The sequence below is a fragment of the Thermobia domestica genome, chromosome 2 (assembly GCF_964235325.1).
Source record: "Thermobia domestica chromosome 2, izTheDome1.hap1.1, whole genome shotgun sequence".
NCBI lineage: Eukaryota > Metazoa > Arthropoda > Insecta > Zygentoma > Lepismatidae > Thermobia > Thermobia domestica.
The window spans coordinates 257605795-257618926 of NC_137455.1; the positions used below are offsets into that span (position 1 = coordinate 257605795).

Consider the following 13132-nt stretch of genomic DNA (forward strand, 5'->3'; position numbering starts at 1 on the left):
TGAAATTTAAAATGTTTTGTTTTGTTTTCCGTGTTTTTTGTTCGGGGCGGGGGAAGATGCATACAGTAAAAAAAAAAAAAGTGTTGTGGATATCCAGCATCTGCCAAAAAAAAAAAAAAAAAAAGAAAATTCGTCAGCTCATATAAAACATGTTAATGTCACTGTGCTGGGGAATATGAATATTGCTGCTCAACTTGATGCTGGTTATAGGCGGTCCATTCAGAATCACAATCAAAAAGTGACGCAAAACAGGTACGTGCTCAATATAATCATCAATTCGGGTTTGTGGCGTTTTCTAAGTGGCTTATAAGAGGACATGATGAAACAAACTCTTTTTCAAATCCATGCGTGTTTAGTGGATTAATTAATTTCAGCGCTGAACTTAACAGTGTTCTCAAGAGTCATTAGAAAACGCAATAATTTTTAAGGGTACGTCAAAAATCATACAAAATGAGCTTTTCCATTGCATGTTAGAAATATACCATGAAGAAATAGCTATTATTGTTTATACTATTATTATTTATAATAATATTAACAATAATGAAAAAACGAGATCATATATTGTGCACCACCTAAAATTCAAACCACGAGCCGCCACTGTAAGAAACCAACGATAAAGAAAATAAGGAGTGCGATTTAAGTTAAGGGAACTTTGAATTTTTGTAATAACTTTTTCATTTCTTGAAAAATCAAAACACATTTTAATATAATAAACAAATAACTGAAAATAGAACTAGTTTGCTATTTGACGTTGTAGATAACCTTGTGACTGATTTCTCGAAGCTTGATCCGGAACTTCCTGAAAAGCGCTTGCCCGCTACTTTTTGCCACTTTTGCAATTTCCGACTTTTTGCATGTCTTTCACATCTTTGATGAAAGTATGCTTTTTAGCCATTTCGCGTTTAACTAGAGCCCAAAAACGCTCAATGGGAACTTTTGGCACGTTCTCGTTTTTGCCGACAAGCTCGATACCAGCGTCAGTAAGCGCGTCGCACTTTTTCCATATAATTCGAGGACGCCATATCGGGCCAAAACGCAATATCATGTCCGGTGAATTCTTTTTGTATCCATGGAATCAAAACCTTTTCAAAACACTCTAAATAGCGGTCACCGTTGATTGTCCCACTTTGAACAACTGCAGGCGAAACTTTTCCGTTTGCCGCGATCGCTTGCCAGATCAGAAACTTTTTCGCATACCTGTCTTTAGGTTTTACGAACTTGCTAGGACTAACTTGACGTTTGTCAATGTATGATACATACTTGAAAACAGACGCCAACGCTAAATTTTAGTAACAGTAAGTTTCATCATCCATGATCACAATCTTGTTCGCGAACTGCTTGTCGGAGAGTTTGCGGCAGTTGATCTTAGCGCGCTTCCTCTGTTCTTCGGTATAAAAGGGTGCACTTTTACATGTTTCAACCTTGAATCCGTGTTCTTTCTTGATCTTCCTTACACTGAATTCAGAAATTTGATATTTTCGTCAAACACGGTTTGACAAGTTAGGGTTCTTCAAAAGTTCTCGTCTAATCGCACTTTTCACTTTTTGTGTACATTTTGAAATTGGACGACCAGATTTCTTCTTTCTGGATGCTTCACCAGTCTCCACATAATTTTTCAACATTCTATGCACAGTACTATAAGTGTATTCACACATAAAGTGGTTTAAAGCAGCCGTAAAGTCACGCGAGCACTGGTTCTCGTAGAATTGGATAAGCCGCTCGCGGACAGCCTTGGACTGTTCGGCTGTCATTTGCTTCCCGTTCATGATTACGTACTCAGACTTACCGTACACTCGAGAGATACTATGAACCGTGCTTCAAAATGCAGTTTCAGTTTTCAATGATCCATCAGCACAAGCATCTACATTACTGACTGAGGGAGAAAAAATCCTCTTCGAGTCTACGGAGCTACAGAGACAGAGATTTTCTTTTTAAATATCTTGAGAGAGACTAAATTCTGTCAACTCGTTTCTAAAACCAAAACAGAAGTTAACTTGGCTTGTCTTCCTCCAATAACAGAGGCTGCCCAACATCACCTATGCAGACTGTTTCATGAAGTGCAACTATGAAAAGGCAATGTGTTACCAGCAGAAAAATGGGGTTGGCAGAAAGAAGGTGGAATTTCTTTGGTTCCAGTCACCACACTTAAACTATCCGTTCTCGGAACCCTCTTGAAGCTAATAGTATGTAAATGTCAAAAGGCTTGCTATTTAAGTTGCAGATGCAAAAATGCAGGTCTTCCATGATCTATTGTATGCTCTCACTGTAGAGGATAGAATGTCACAACTCGCCACCCACTTCGTCAACTGAAGAAGAAATCATGGTTCATGAAGTTGAAGAACATGATGATGAAGATAAAAAACATAAGAGAACCTGAAAATGTAGAGCTGTGAACTTCTGGTAGCAGAGTTTCAATGTCACAGACAGAATGGCTGTCGAAAAATTAACAAGAGAGGATTTCGAACAGCCGGGACATTTAGGTAAAGATATAATGGATAAGGAATGTTACATGAAGTTAGCCTTCCTGAGTTCGATCCTGCCAACTCATTAAGAATGGTAAGCAAATTATATTTAGTTTCTTTTAAATTCGTCTGATAATTTTGAAGATCGAGTAAATATATAACGTAATACTCTCTTAGTAAAGATGTTTTTAAGATTATATAAAAATATAAAATAAAAAAATCAAAATTTAAAAAAGAAAATGGCCCGGAAAAGAAAAATAGAAACGAGTTGTTTTAGAATAATGGTTTCCAACAACTTTTGGAGGATTTTATTTATCGTCATCGTGAATGATACCCCGAAAAACCAAAGTCTTAAAAATCGTAATTGATATTCCAATTAAAAAAAGACTGAATGTGTCCTGTCACCAATTAAATATGTTTAGACAAAGTACTGTTACAAATTTTAAAAATGATAATGTTTGCTGAAGGCTAGTTTAAGATAAAACTCTTTCTCGACTATAAATTGCGTGTCCTGTAGTAAATGTCTACTGACCGCTACGGGTCCGCAAACAACCTGTTAGAAACGACTGCTTTAGAAAATTGCAATTTTCTTCAATTTATTGGAAATTTAATGCTCTAAAAGAAAAATCCATTTTGTGTATCTTGCATAGTTCTAACACACACACACACACAAAAAAAAAAAAAAAAAATGTGAAGAAAAATGTGGCCGAAAACTGTTTCTACAAGATGGCGGCGATTTCTCAGGTTTCACACTATTGACATCAATTGAACTCTCCAGTATTGTTTCTAATGTTATTCTGAACGTGTGTGCCAAAAATCAGCTTGTTCCGAATTTGTTCCACTGATAAAGCTAATTTACCTAGGCCAATACGTAAAAATTGGAGCAGGAATTAGTAAATGAAGAATCAATATGAATTGTATTATTATATCTGTTTTTATATTGTGTATGAGAAATAATAATAAACTCTCAATGAGGATCATAACACTTAAATACTTCATTGAGGAAAAATGATAATTTTTTAAATGTGAATGGAGAAAGCAAGATAGTTTACGTGGAATAGTAAAGAACTTGAATTTATATCGTCATGCTATTCATAACATTTTGTTAGCTAAAACTAGATTTGTAATCTCGTTTGATATCTTGTATTGTGTTTGAGATGATTTGAGGAGGCGTCGAAGAAAGTCAACTGGAAAATTGACATTCTGCTATGCAATGTCTGTTGCGTTTTATTAATAATAGATGTGATACGGTTGGTGTTTGTGATCACGTGTGCTGATCGTATGTGCACGTGCTCGATGAAGATGAACACGGATATACCATCCTGGCTGTATACGTCATGTCGTACAGTGTGAATGCGATTGAAATTTCTGGAACACGAGAAACATCGAATACATTTGTTGTCATGACAATGTGTCATACGGAGAACTGAATTCTGTAGGTGTGAGGTATTTTCAAGTGACATAGAAAAAGAGTATATTTTCAGGAAAGAAATATCCGCGAGAGTGAGGAGGCAGAGATTGAGTTCTGTATTGGGGTTGTTAATCTCAGTGGGGCATGCGCAGTCAGTGAGCTCGGTTGAGCGGTGAATCCGAGCTCGCGAGCCGAGGTTCGCGAATCTGATTTTTTCTTTATGGAGTCACTAATCATATTTGTTACACTCGGTTGTAACCAATTCTTGGGTTTGCTTCGCACTTATCTGCACTTTATTATTATTGTCTTGAAATTAATCAATATTTGTCGTCGAGGTCTATAAATGAGTACTACAAAACATGCAAAAGTTACGTCTTTCAATGCTGTATCTAGTGATGGTCGAATTACGATCAAATGTGTATTCATATGTACCCACATGAAACATCCAATGTTTCGTCTGAAAGATGTTGATTTCTCTGGTGGAGATTAGATTATGGGCGCGTAAAAATTAGAACCTGAAATTTTCAACTCCATTGAGTGTATTGTAACTGATATTGTAATTATTTTCAATAAGTTAGCATAATTGTGTGAATTTAACGTAAAAAAGAGAAACATCAAAACTAAGCGAATTATAAGTACCGTTTTAAGAACTTTCTCATATGTTTATAAAAGACTTCGATATTTCGAAGTACTGTACTTTCGGAAATTCAAAATGTTTCTAGTTCTGAAAATTGGAGAGATAGGAAATAAAATCATATCTAATATCATTACTATTAAATAAAAGAAATAGACAATCGTAAACGTCTGCTTGTTCCTTCGTTGTTTGTAAGCTACCGCTTCCTAAACCTTAGATTTCAATATTCCTGAAAACTGTTAAGTACCTATATAGCAATACAGTATATTATTCAACAAAAAGTTTCGAAATTTTTAAATTGTACATGAAGAATTGACATCGAGGACATGAAATGTTCGAAATGAAATTTCTAGTTTCATGTCTTATGCAGGGACGTACGCAGGGGTTGGATTCTGGTCTTCCCGAAATCCCGACTTCTCTGTAAATTTACTTTAGTATTACGGGTAATTTTAAACATTTTAACATAATTTATCCTCATATTGAATTTGGACCCCTTCTGAGATAAATTCCTACATACGTGCCTAGTCCCGCGAGTATTCTAAAGCTTTAAAGAGATGGACGACTAATGAAACAGAATGAATATGAAAGAATTGGTGGAATGAGAATGTAGTGGGGAACTGGGAAACTCCGAGAAATCCACGGACACGATGTCCACCAAAACCCAAATGGCTTAGGATTCGAATATATTTGAAGGTATTGAAAATTTGAGTAAGGGACAAACGTTTGTCTAATTAGAAGTTGTGTATTTCGCATCAGGATCTTAAAAATGAAAATGCCTTAGTGTAGAAGTTCAGACATATTTTTTTCTTAGATTTTTCAGTCTGTCTGAGTGACGTTAAAACGAAATGTTTCTAAAAGCTTATCTTATTATGTGGTTTGTGCTATGCCCGTCACGAACTGTAGCGTTAAAGATTGTTCTTTGTTTTCTGACTGCCTGGTGTTGTGTCTATAGTATGCGCTTTTAGTTTACGTATCCCGGGGTCGATCCTGGTGGGAAAACATTAACATTTGAACGCATTACCGTGGTTCGGATTGCACCTTAAAGTATAGGTCCACACCTGAAATAGCCTAGGTGCTGAAAAAGAATACTAAACTTCAACAAACATTTTTCTGACTCTTGTTAAGTATCAGTATATCTGAAATATTTCCTTCTACGATGATGTACGGCAGACTCGGAGATGAGACATTTCTAAGAGACCACAGTTGGGAGAGGGATGAAATAAGATACTGAAAAAAGCTGACCGAACCTTATTTAAAGCACTAGTTTGAATTTCACAGAAATGAACAAAAGAATATTGTCAAGGATCAAATCCCGAACTTGTCACAAGATAATGTTCTGAAGTGTCTGATCCCCCTGTTTAAAATTTCAGAAGAAAAAGTAACATGTTATTTCTTGTAAATTTCTTTTTGTTTTCTTTCTTTCAATGTTATTCGTGTTTATATATAAGCATTAGATTTGGGTACTTCAATTTATTATTATTATTATTATTATTATTATTATTATTTGTTATGTAGACATGAAATTTATGAGCGTATATATCTTTATTACTGATAGAAATGTGTGTTATTTACTATCGGAGTGCTGGTTGGTTAGTCGATTATGTTCATATGTTAGGTTGTGTGCATGGATTTCCTCGGGAGTCTCTCGTTTCCTCCCATGTTCTCATTCTCCAATACTTTCATTAATCATGCGTCTCCTTTAATCTACAGGACATAACGTAGGACGCAAGAAGATTTCATTTAATTTGACATTTACTAGCAGACATATTTGCATTTTAGTTTCCAAATTTTGTAATCCGTACTGTTTATAAATTGGCAGTTTAACACTGTCAGTTGTAAATAGGAACAATAAAAGTGACAAACGGGTAACTTAGAATAGGAACTGGTAATGATGGTGCATCAGCCACCCGTAATTCTGTTTCCACAGATCAGTTACCTTTTTACAGTGTATAACGTAAGTACAGGCTTAGTTTTCTTAATCAAATACATCTTTTACGAACTTTATTAGCATTTTGATGATAACGTTTCATTGTGAATTTGAGACAGCTATATTCTTGGAAATGTGGTTAGAAATTTCCTTCAGGTGGTTACCAGTTTCATCAGTACAGTGTCAATGGAACTGTTGAATAGTGTTTGAAAGTAATTGCGTACATAATGAAATTTTATAATAAACAAATTACATTGAAAAGAACAACGCAGATATTAGTCTTATTTTTCTTTCTTTCTTTAGGCCGGTTGTTGGAACTTCGTTGGCTTTAAAACCTTTTGTTTAATTATGCAAGTTGGAAAGGTATTTATCATCTGGAGAACATTCTTAGTTTCTTTTTTGGAACGAAACAATTTTAGCTCTTTGTGACGAAGCAAAGCTTTTTCGAGTGCAGACTAATTTTACGGACAGATATTTCGGTCACAAGCGCGCCCCACACTCGATACCCAGTAAATTAAAAATATAGAAGTTATGTACACACAGCTTGCTCTGGGCTATTTTAATAGGCGGCTTTTTTCTCATTGTCTATGAAGGGATGGTAAAATTTGGAACTTTTGGTGTTGGAGGCGTGAGTTTTGTATACAAACATAGCTCTGGTATCCAACTTGACTGGCGCGGGTCCTTTTGGTAAGTTTGGAAGTTGAAGAGAGGGGGTCCCATGCCGTGGTGGATATTTCAGGGAGATGTGCTATGTTAACCTCCCTTGGTTCAAAAATACTCGAACGGACGAGTGAGTACTGAAATAAAACGTGTAAGAAGCAGCTACAGAAGTTAGTGGTGTTTTAGCTTTGGAACGGAAAGGATCATCATATGTTGTGATTACTTTTGTTGAGAGATACTTGCGATAATTACATTGTGCACATTTATAATGACATACAAAATCTTATAAAGAATTAAAGTGTGTTGATTATAGTGTTTAACGTATCTGAAGAATTTACGAAGTTACTAAATCACTAGGTGATAGTGTTACAACCAAATACGTTGTCAGTGGATAAAAAGAAAATAATAATAATTGATGCGCCAGTGTGTCCGATCAGCAGACGCGTGTGCTAAACGAAAGTGAGGAAGTTCGTACAAATCTTCATGAGGAAGGATTACTCCAGCGCTGGCGCATTGGATTTGCGCACGTTACGAGCCGGAAGATATACTATGGTACGGAAGTAATGCACTGTTGTTTTTATAAACGAGTTTGTATCTTCACACACACACACACATGAACATTTTCGTTTCTTTTGAAATTGAGTAATACTTTAAAAGCATTTTATATGACTAAAAGCTGTTTCTAACAAATGTAGTAACACCTATTTTTTAACGTTATTGTTTTACATGAAGTATAGTTTTGATTGTCTTAATATAGAAAAATTATTGCTTTTGGCGTCATTCAAAAATAATTTCAGTTGAAATGTATATAATAAGTAAATTATTTAGTTTACCTAAAAGCCGAGATCTCGAGTTAAAATCCAGGTATATCAATCTGGAAAATTTTGTTGCAGCTATTCTGATTAGCATCAAAAGGCTTCTCCGTTCATATTGTAATCTAGAGAAAATTTTAACCATTTTAATTATAGTAGGTAACAGATATATAAAAGTCCCCTTTTTCTATACAAAGTTTCTACTGTTAAAGATCATAACAGCATATTGACCAAATTGTATTTTTATTCATTAAAAAAAAAAAAAAAAAAATCTACCGAGTGTGTCAAAAAATTTTGTTGAGAGTTAACGAGTTAAAAGACTACAGCATACAGAACAAACGAGCATTCAAAAGAATTATGTAGGGATATAAAACATGCAAATTTGTCGAAATTTTAAATTAGATTTTCCCCCCTGTTACTATTATAAGAGGTTCTACTTCTGATTTCTACTCTGAAGAAAGAAGTAGGAATCTGAGATGCACTTTGTATACATTATTAATTAGTTTATAATCTGTGTGCAAATTTTAATCTTAAAATATACTCGACAATTTGTAAAAAAATATGTATTGTATAGAGAAATAGACAATATTAGCGAGTTTAATTCTATTGCTAATAGGCATAATAGAATTCCTTTGTTAGCGGTTACTAATAGTGAAAACCTTGTTTGTTTGTTTATGTGGTTAAAATCGTGAATGACTAAAATATACTTTAATCAGTGTGACATGATGTCATTAGGGCGTGTGTGAAGACACTGTAGTGCTTGTTGCACTACTGCCATGTTGTAATAGTGTCTTTCGTTTATTTCGTACTTATGGAATTTTGAGTCATATTTAACAGGGGATCGATGGTTGTTAATTTCAGCTGATATAAATGGTAGGTAAGAAAAAAAGTGTTTTCCTAAATCATAGTTTATTCAGAATTCTAGGTAAATAATGAAAAATTGAATACGGATTTGAACTTAAAACGTGTTTGATAGATAAGTGAACATTACATGTCATAAAGAAAGTGTAGTTAAAATATTCTCTTGAAGTCAGGCAGGATTTTTTAACAGCAGAAGCTGATAATCAGATTAATCTACAAATACGTAAACCACTATCATAAAACGCAACTCCATTCCCTAAAACTTATTATACACCACATCTAAAATGTATGTCCATAAAACCGAACCCAACACTATAGACACAGGTAGACTTCATTTATTTATATATCCTTACTTTATATAAAATTACATTAGCTGACATAAATTGAGCACTTCCGGTAGGATTAGAATGATGAAATTTGCCAGAATTGTAGCTTTCCAGGACTAACCGACAGGAAAACTGTCAAAAATGAATATTTGCAGTTTTTAAGGAGTCTAAAGGGGAATGAAAAAATTCCCATGCTATTTACAGTAAATGGGCGTTTTCTTGGGATACAAAATCTTATCTTTTAGATAGTTGCAATAGGAAAAGAAACAATAGAATTGTGGGTTGAAGAGATGCGAGGCCGTAGGTCGAGCAAAGACATTGTGTGGACAGATTCAGGAAATTTGAAAAGCAAGTTCACGAAATTCACTGTTGATGCAAAGCCGATAGATAAGAAATGCGAAGGTGGTCTGGAGGCAGAGCCCCCAGCTAGCCAAAGGCTAGTATATATATAAAAACGAACAACAATAATTAAACATTTAGTTAAATTTTAGTAACGGGATTCTTCTGCACAATTAGGATAATTTCCGCACCTGCTTAAAATTAACACAATCCTTTTTTCCCCGACGGAAAGGAGACTTTCAATGTAAAATATTAATATAGGTTTGGTAAACTAAATCTAGAAGTGTTTTGGAAACTACATTACAGCATGCACTTTTAGGAAATTGAATTTTGTAGTTTTCGCGAAGATTACATGTTTATTGTAGTATGTGCCTAGGCACTTCATTTTATTGCTGGAACTTAGGCCTAAATTTTGAAACCTTTATTGATATTCCAGTAAAAACAAAATTTCTCTTTGCACCGTATGGGAAATGTTTCTTGCTGGAATGAAATTTCTGCTTTTGAGAAATTAGGAGCCTATATTAATTTTTTTAGCAAATGATGGAAATTTTTCGGATCCTACTAAATAATATTCAACTATCACAGCTTAAACCCTTGATTATATCTACGTTAGAAATTTGTATTTCCAATCGTTTAAATACTTTAGTTTGCATATAGCACCGCCTTAATTTTATACTACTAGAATCTATAAAAAGACAGAAGTAGTAGATTATGTATCAGTGTTAATTTAGATGTAACGAAAGGGGCATATGAGTTTAGGTTAGACAAGAAAATATCTTAAAGCTCCTCGAAACGCCATTATATGTGAAGCAATAATTGTTTTCAAGGCCTTTTGTACAGTGTCTAGCAGGGATAAAAGTGAGGGGAACGCGGAGGGAACGTCGTTTACCCACTTCCAAAAAATATCTATGGTGACCCTCCATTTCCTAAAAAAATACAATGGGCATAGATAAGTACGGGGGACGGCTTGACGGCACGGGGGACGTATCTTTTCAGATCCATTTTTACCACTGGTGTCTAGATATGGGAGCCAAATAATTATGATGTCATACACTTCATAACTCAAGTTTCTGGTGTATAAGAAAAAGTATGGAATTGATTATTGGTTTACTAAATAACATTTTGTAGCTGCTATGTGCCTTACTTTCTATATTTTTTATATTCTTATTCATTAAAATTCAAAAATAGTAGGAACAAACTTAGCGAAGAGCATTAATTGGTACTTTATTAGTTCAAAAATCTTGATCTTGATTATTTAATATCAGACACAATAGGAAAGTAATTCTGAAATTTTGATCATAAGATTGAGTCCTACATATTCATGTTACTGCTATATGTTAAATTTGGTGAGTATTTCGATATTTGGTTTCAGATCGGTATTTAATCTGTAGTACAGTTCAGAGTAACGTAAGCATTGATAATAAGCCAGTTACATGATAATTCTTAGAAGAGCCTAGAACTACCAAAAATCTTTCTGATTTGAGAAGTTTGTTTACAAAATGCCCTCTGGTGTTGTTTGGCGAGTTTCCACGTACCAATTAAAGTATACCCACAGTTGTTAAAGACGTTAATTTGTTTGTCACGGGGATTAAGAACACTGTGTAGGTTTATGAACATTCATTAAGTGATATTTTTAATGGTTCCATATTATTCTGATCATAAAATCATAAGTCAATTAGAACTGACTTCCACAGTTCTTGTTTACACGAGTGCTTAAAATAATTTCAAATATTAAGTAGCGGGTCAGGTGGTAGTTGGGTATTCATTTCGTATATAAAGAATAAGCAGTCTACATTAACAATCAATCCCAAAAGTGACACGTTTCGGTGTGAAACAGGAAAATTATCGAAACTTAACGTTTTCTTAATTCCTCATCAAAATGAGAAAACAATAAATATTATAGACTGTGAAGTTACATAAAAAGGGGTTATTTTTTCTATTTGAAAGCTAAATAATGTAGTCTAATTAGCTATGACAATCTTTTAAAATTAAAAACATTACAGCTTTGATAAGTGTAGAACAAAATTGACTGTGATGAGACATTTTCTTTATCCTTAGTTATTTCCTTACTTACTTTTCTTTATCCTTCCTTCTATTGTTACTTATTTATCTGACACCCTGCGATATTAGTCATCCAAAATATTGTTTGAAGAAATTAAGTCATTTTTAATCCCTTGTTTATGTTGTGTACGCAAAAAGAAAGACAAGCTTCGCGAATAAAAGGTTAGCTATTTATCCACCACACTACCAATATAGCCTCGGATAGCGTGCATACCAGAGGTGAGCTGCCCAGACAGTCCACCATTCCTTCTATGAAGTAGTTAGGTTTCTATTGAACACTGTTTATCTATCTATTGATTTACTTGGTATGGGAAAGTTTTAAGTATTAGTTGTATTAGGACAAAGCTTCATCATTAGAAAGTGACAATTATAATTTAAGCAAAATCTCCGTTGCTTAGTGTCGAAAATAATTTATAGAATAAGATTAAAATGAAACAGTCTTCTGGGTGATTTTATTAAGATCAATGTGGTCAATATACATTGGTGCTGGTATAGCTTTTTTGTCTGTCTGTCTATTCGAAGCAATTTTGTTGCTTAAACAAGTTGAAACTGTACTTGGTGTTTCTGACACCGTCGTAAGTAAAAGTTGTATTGATACGATACTTGAGAGAGATCCAAGTTAGATATAAACTTGGCAGTGTTTAGCGTAGAAACCAAAGGAAGTTCTTTTGAATTAAAGTGTATAGAAACATTTGAGTCCAGTGCTACAACTCCGAAGTCTCGTAGGTATGTTGTACTGTGCCAAGAGTTACTGACGTCAAGCAATGTTGTTTAAAGCATGCCTTTCTATTTATATTTTTTGCTCTAAGACTGCGAGTTTGTAGCTGATACTTTGCTTCATCATATATATATATAAACTTTGATTTAAAAATTCGCGATAGGAACATTATTTCTTTAACATTACCTGTCCGGTTTGTTTAGGTACATAATATAGTTGAATGAAGTGGAATAAGCAGTAGCATACAATCTTGATTCTTGATGCGAATGGAAATACCGAAAATTCGATCTGGAGTCTGAAGGATGTCGATCAGTATCAATGACGTTCTTTCAACAGCGCTCCTAACATTGTGAATTAAGCATTCTGGTTAGATCTTTCTAACATTGAATAAAGTCTTACAAGTTGAATTGCAGTTTATTTTAGAACCACTTTAAGGTACGTTGTTAATACAGTCAACAACTGAAGTTACTTCTTTCTCTTGAAATATAGTTTCAGTGCGTGAGCATTATTTTTAAAGAAGGCACGGGAGGAAATCCTTCCTAAATTTGAGAGGGAGATATTTTATAGTCAATAGTACAGGGTGTCTATCGGTCACGAAAGTCACGAAATCAGAAAACGGTCATGAAAGTCAAGAAAAAGTCACGAAATTTAATTTTTGGGTCACGATTTTTTTTCTGTTCAAATATAAGTACAGTATTCTATAGAAACATCAAAATTCACCATCAAAAATGTCTGTTGTCGGCTTTAAACGCTACCAAATTGCCATAAAACACGCTTCTATCACATGCATGAAAATTCGGCTTAATTCGCACCCAAGTTCCCTCTTCAGAATGTTACTAAATTTTATGGTTTGGGAAAGAAAGGTCACGAAATTTCATTTTGGAGTTTAGTAGACACCCTGGTATAGTAATATACTAACGA

The 13132-nt window shown here is 34.2% G+C and overlaps 1 protein-coding gene across 6 annotated transcripts in view; it reads left to right on the forward strand.

Annotated features, from left to right (window-relative positions):
- The window catches only part of Mef2 (myocyte enhancer factor 2), a 213747-nt gene that overhangs the window by 38718 nt on the left and 161897 nt on the right, over positions 1 to 13132 (forward strand). The window contains exon 1 of one of the 6 annotated variants that reach the window (XM_081748618.1): positions 7625 to 7646. The exons of the other annotated variants lie outside the window; for them this stretch is intronic. The gene's annotated coding sequence lies outside the window, so the exon portion shown is untranslated. Of the gene's footprint in view, positions 1 to 7624; positions 7647 to 13132 lie in introns of those variants that run through there. 6 annotated transcript variants of the gene reach the window in all.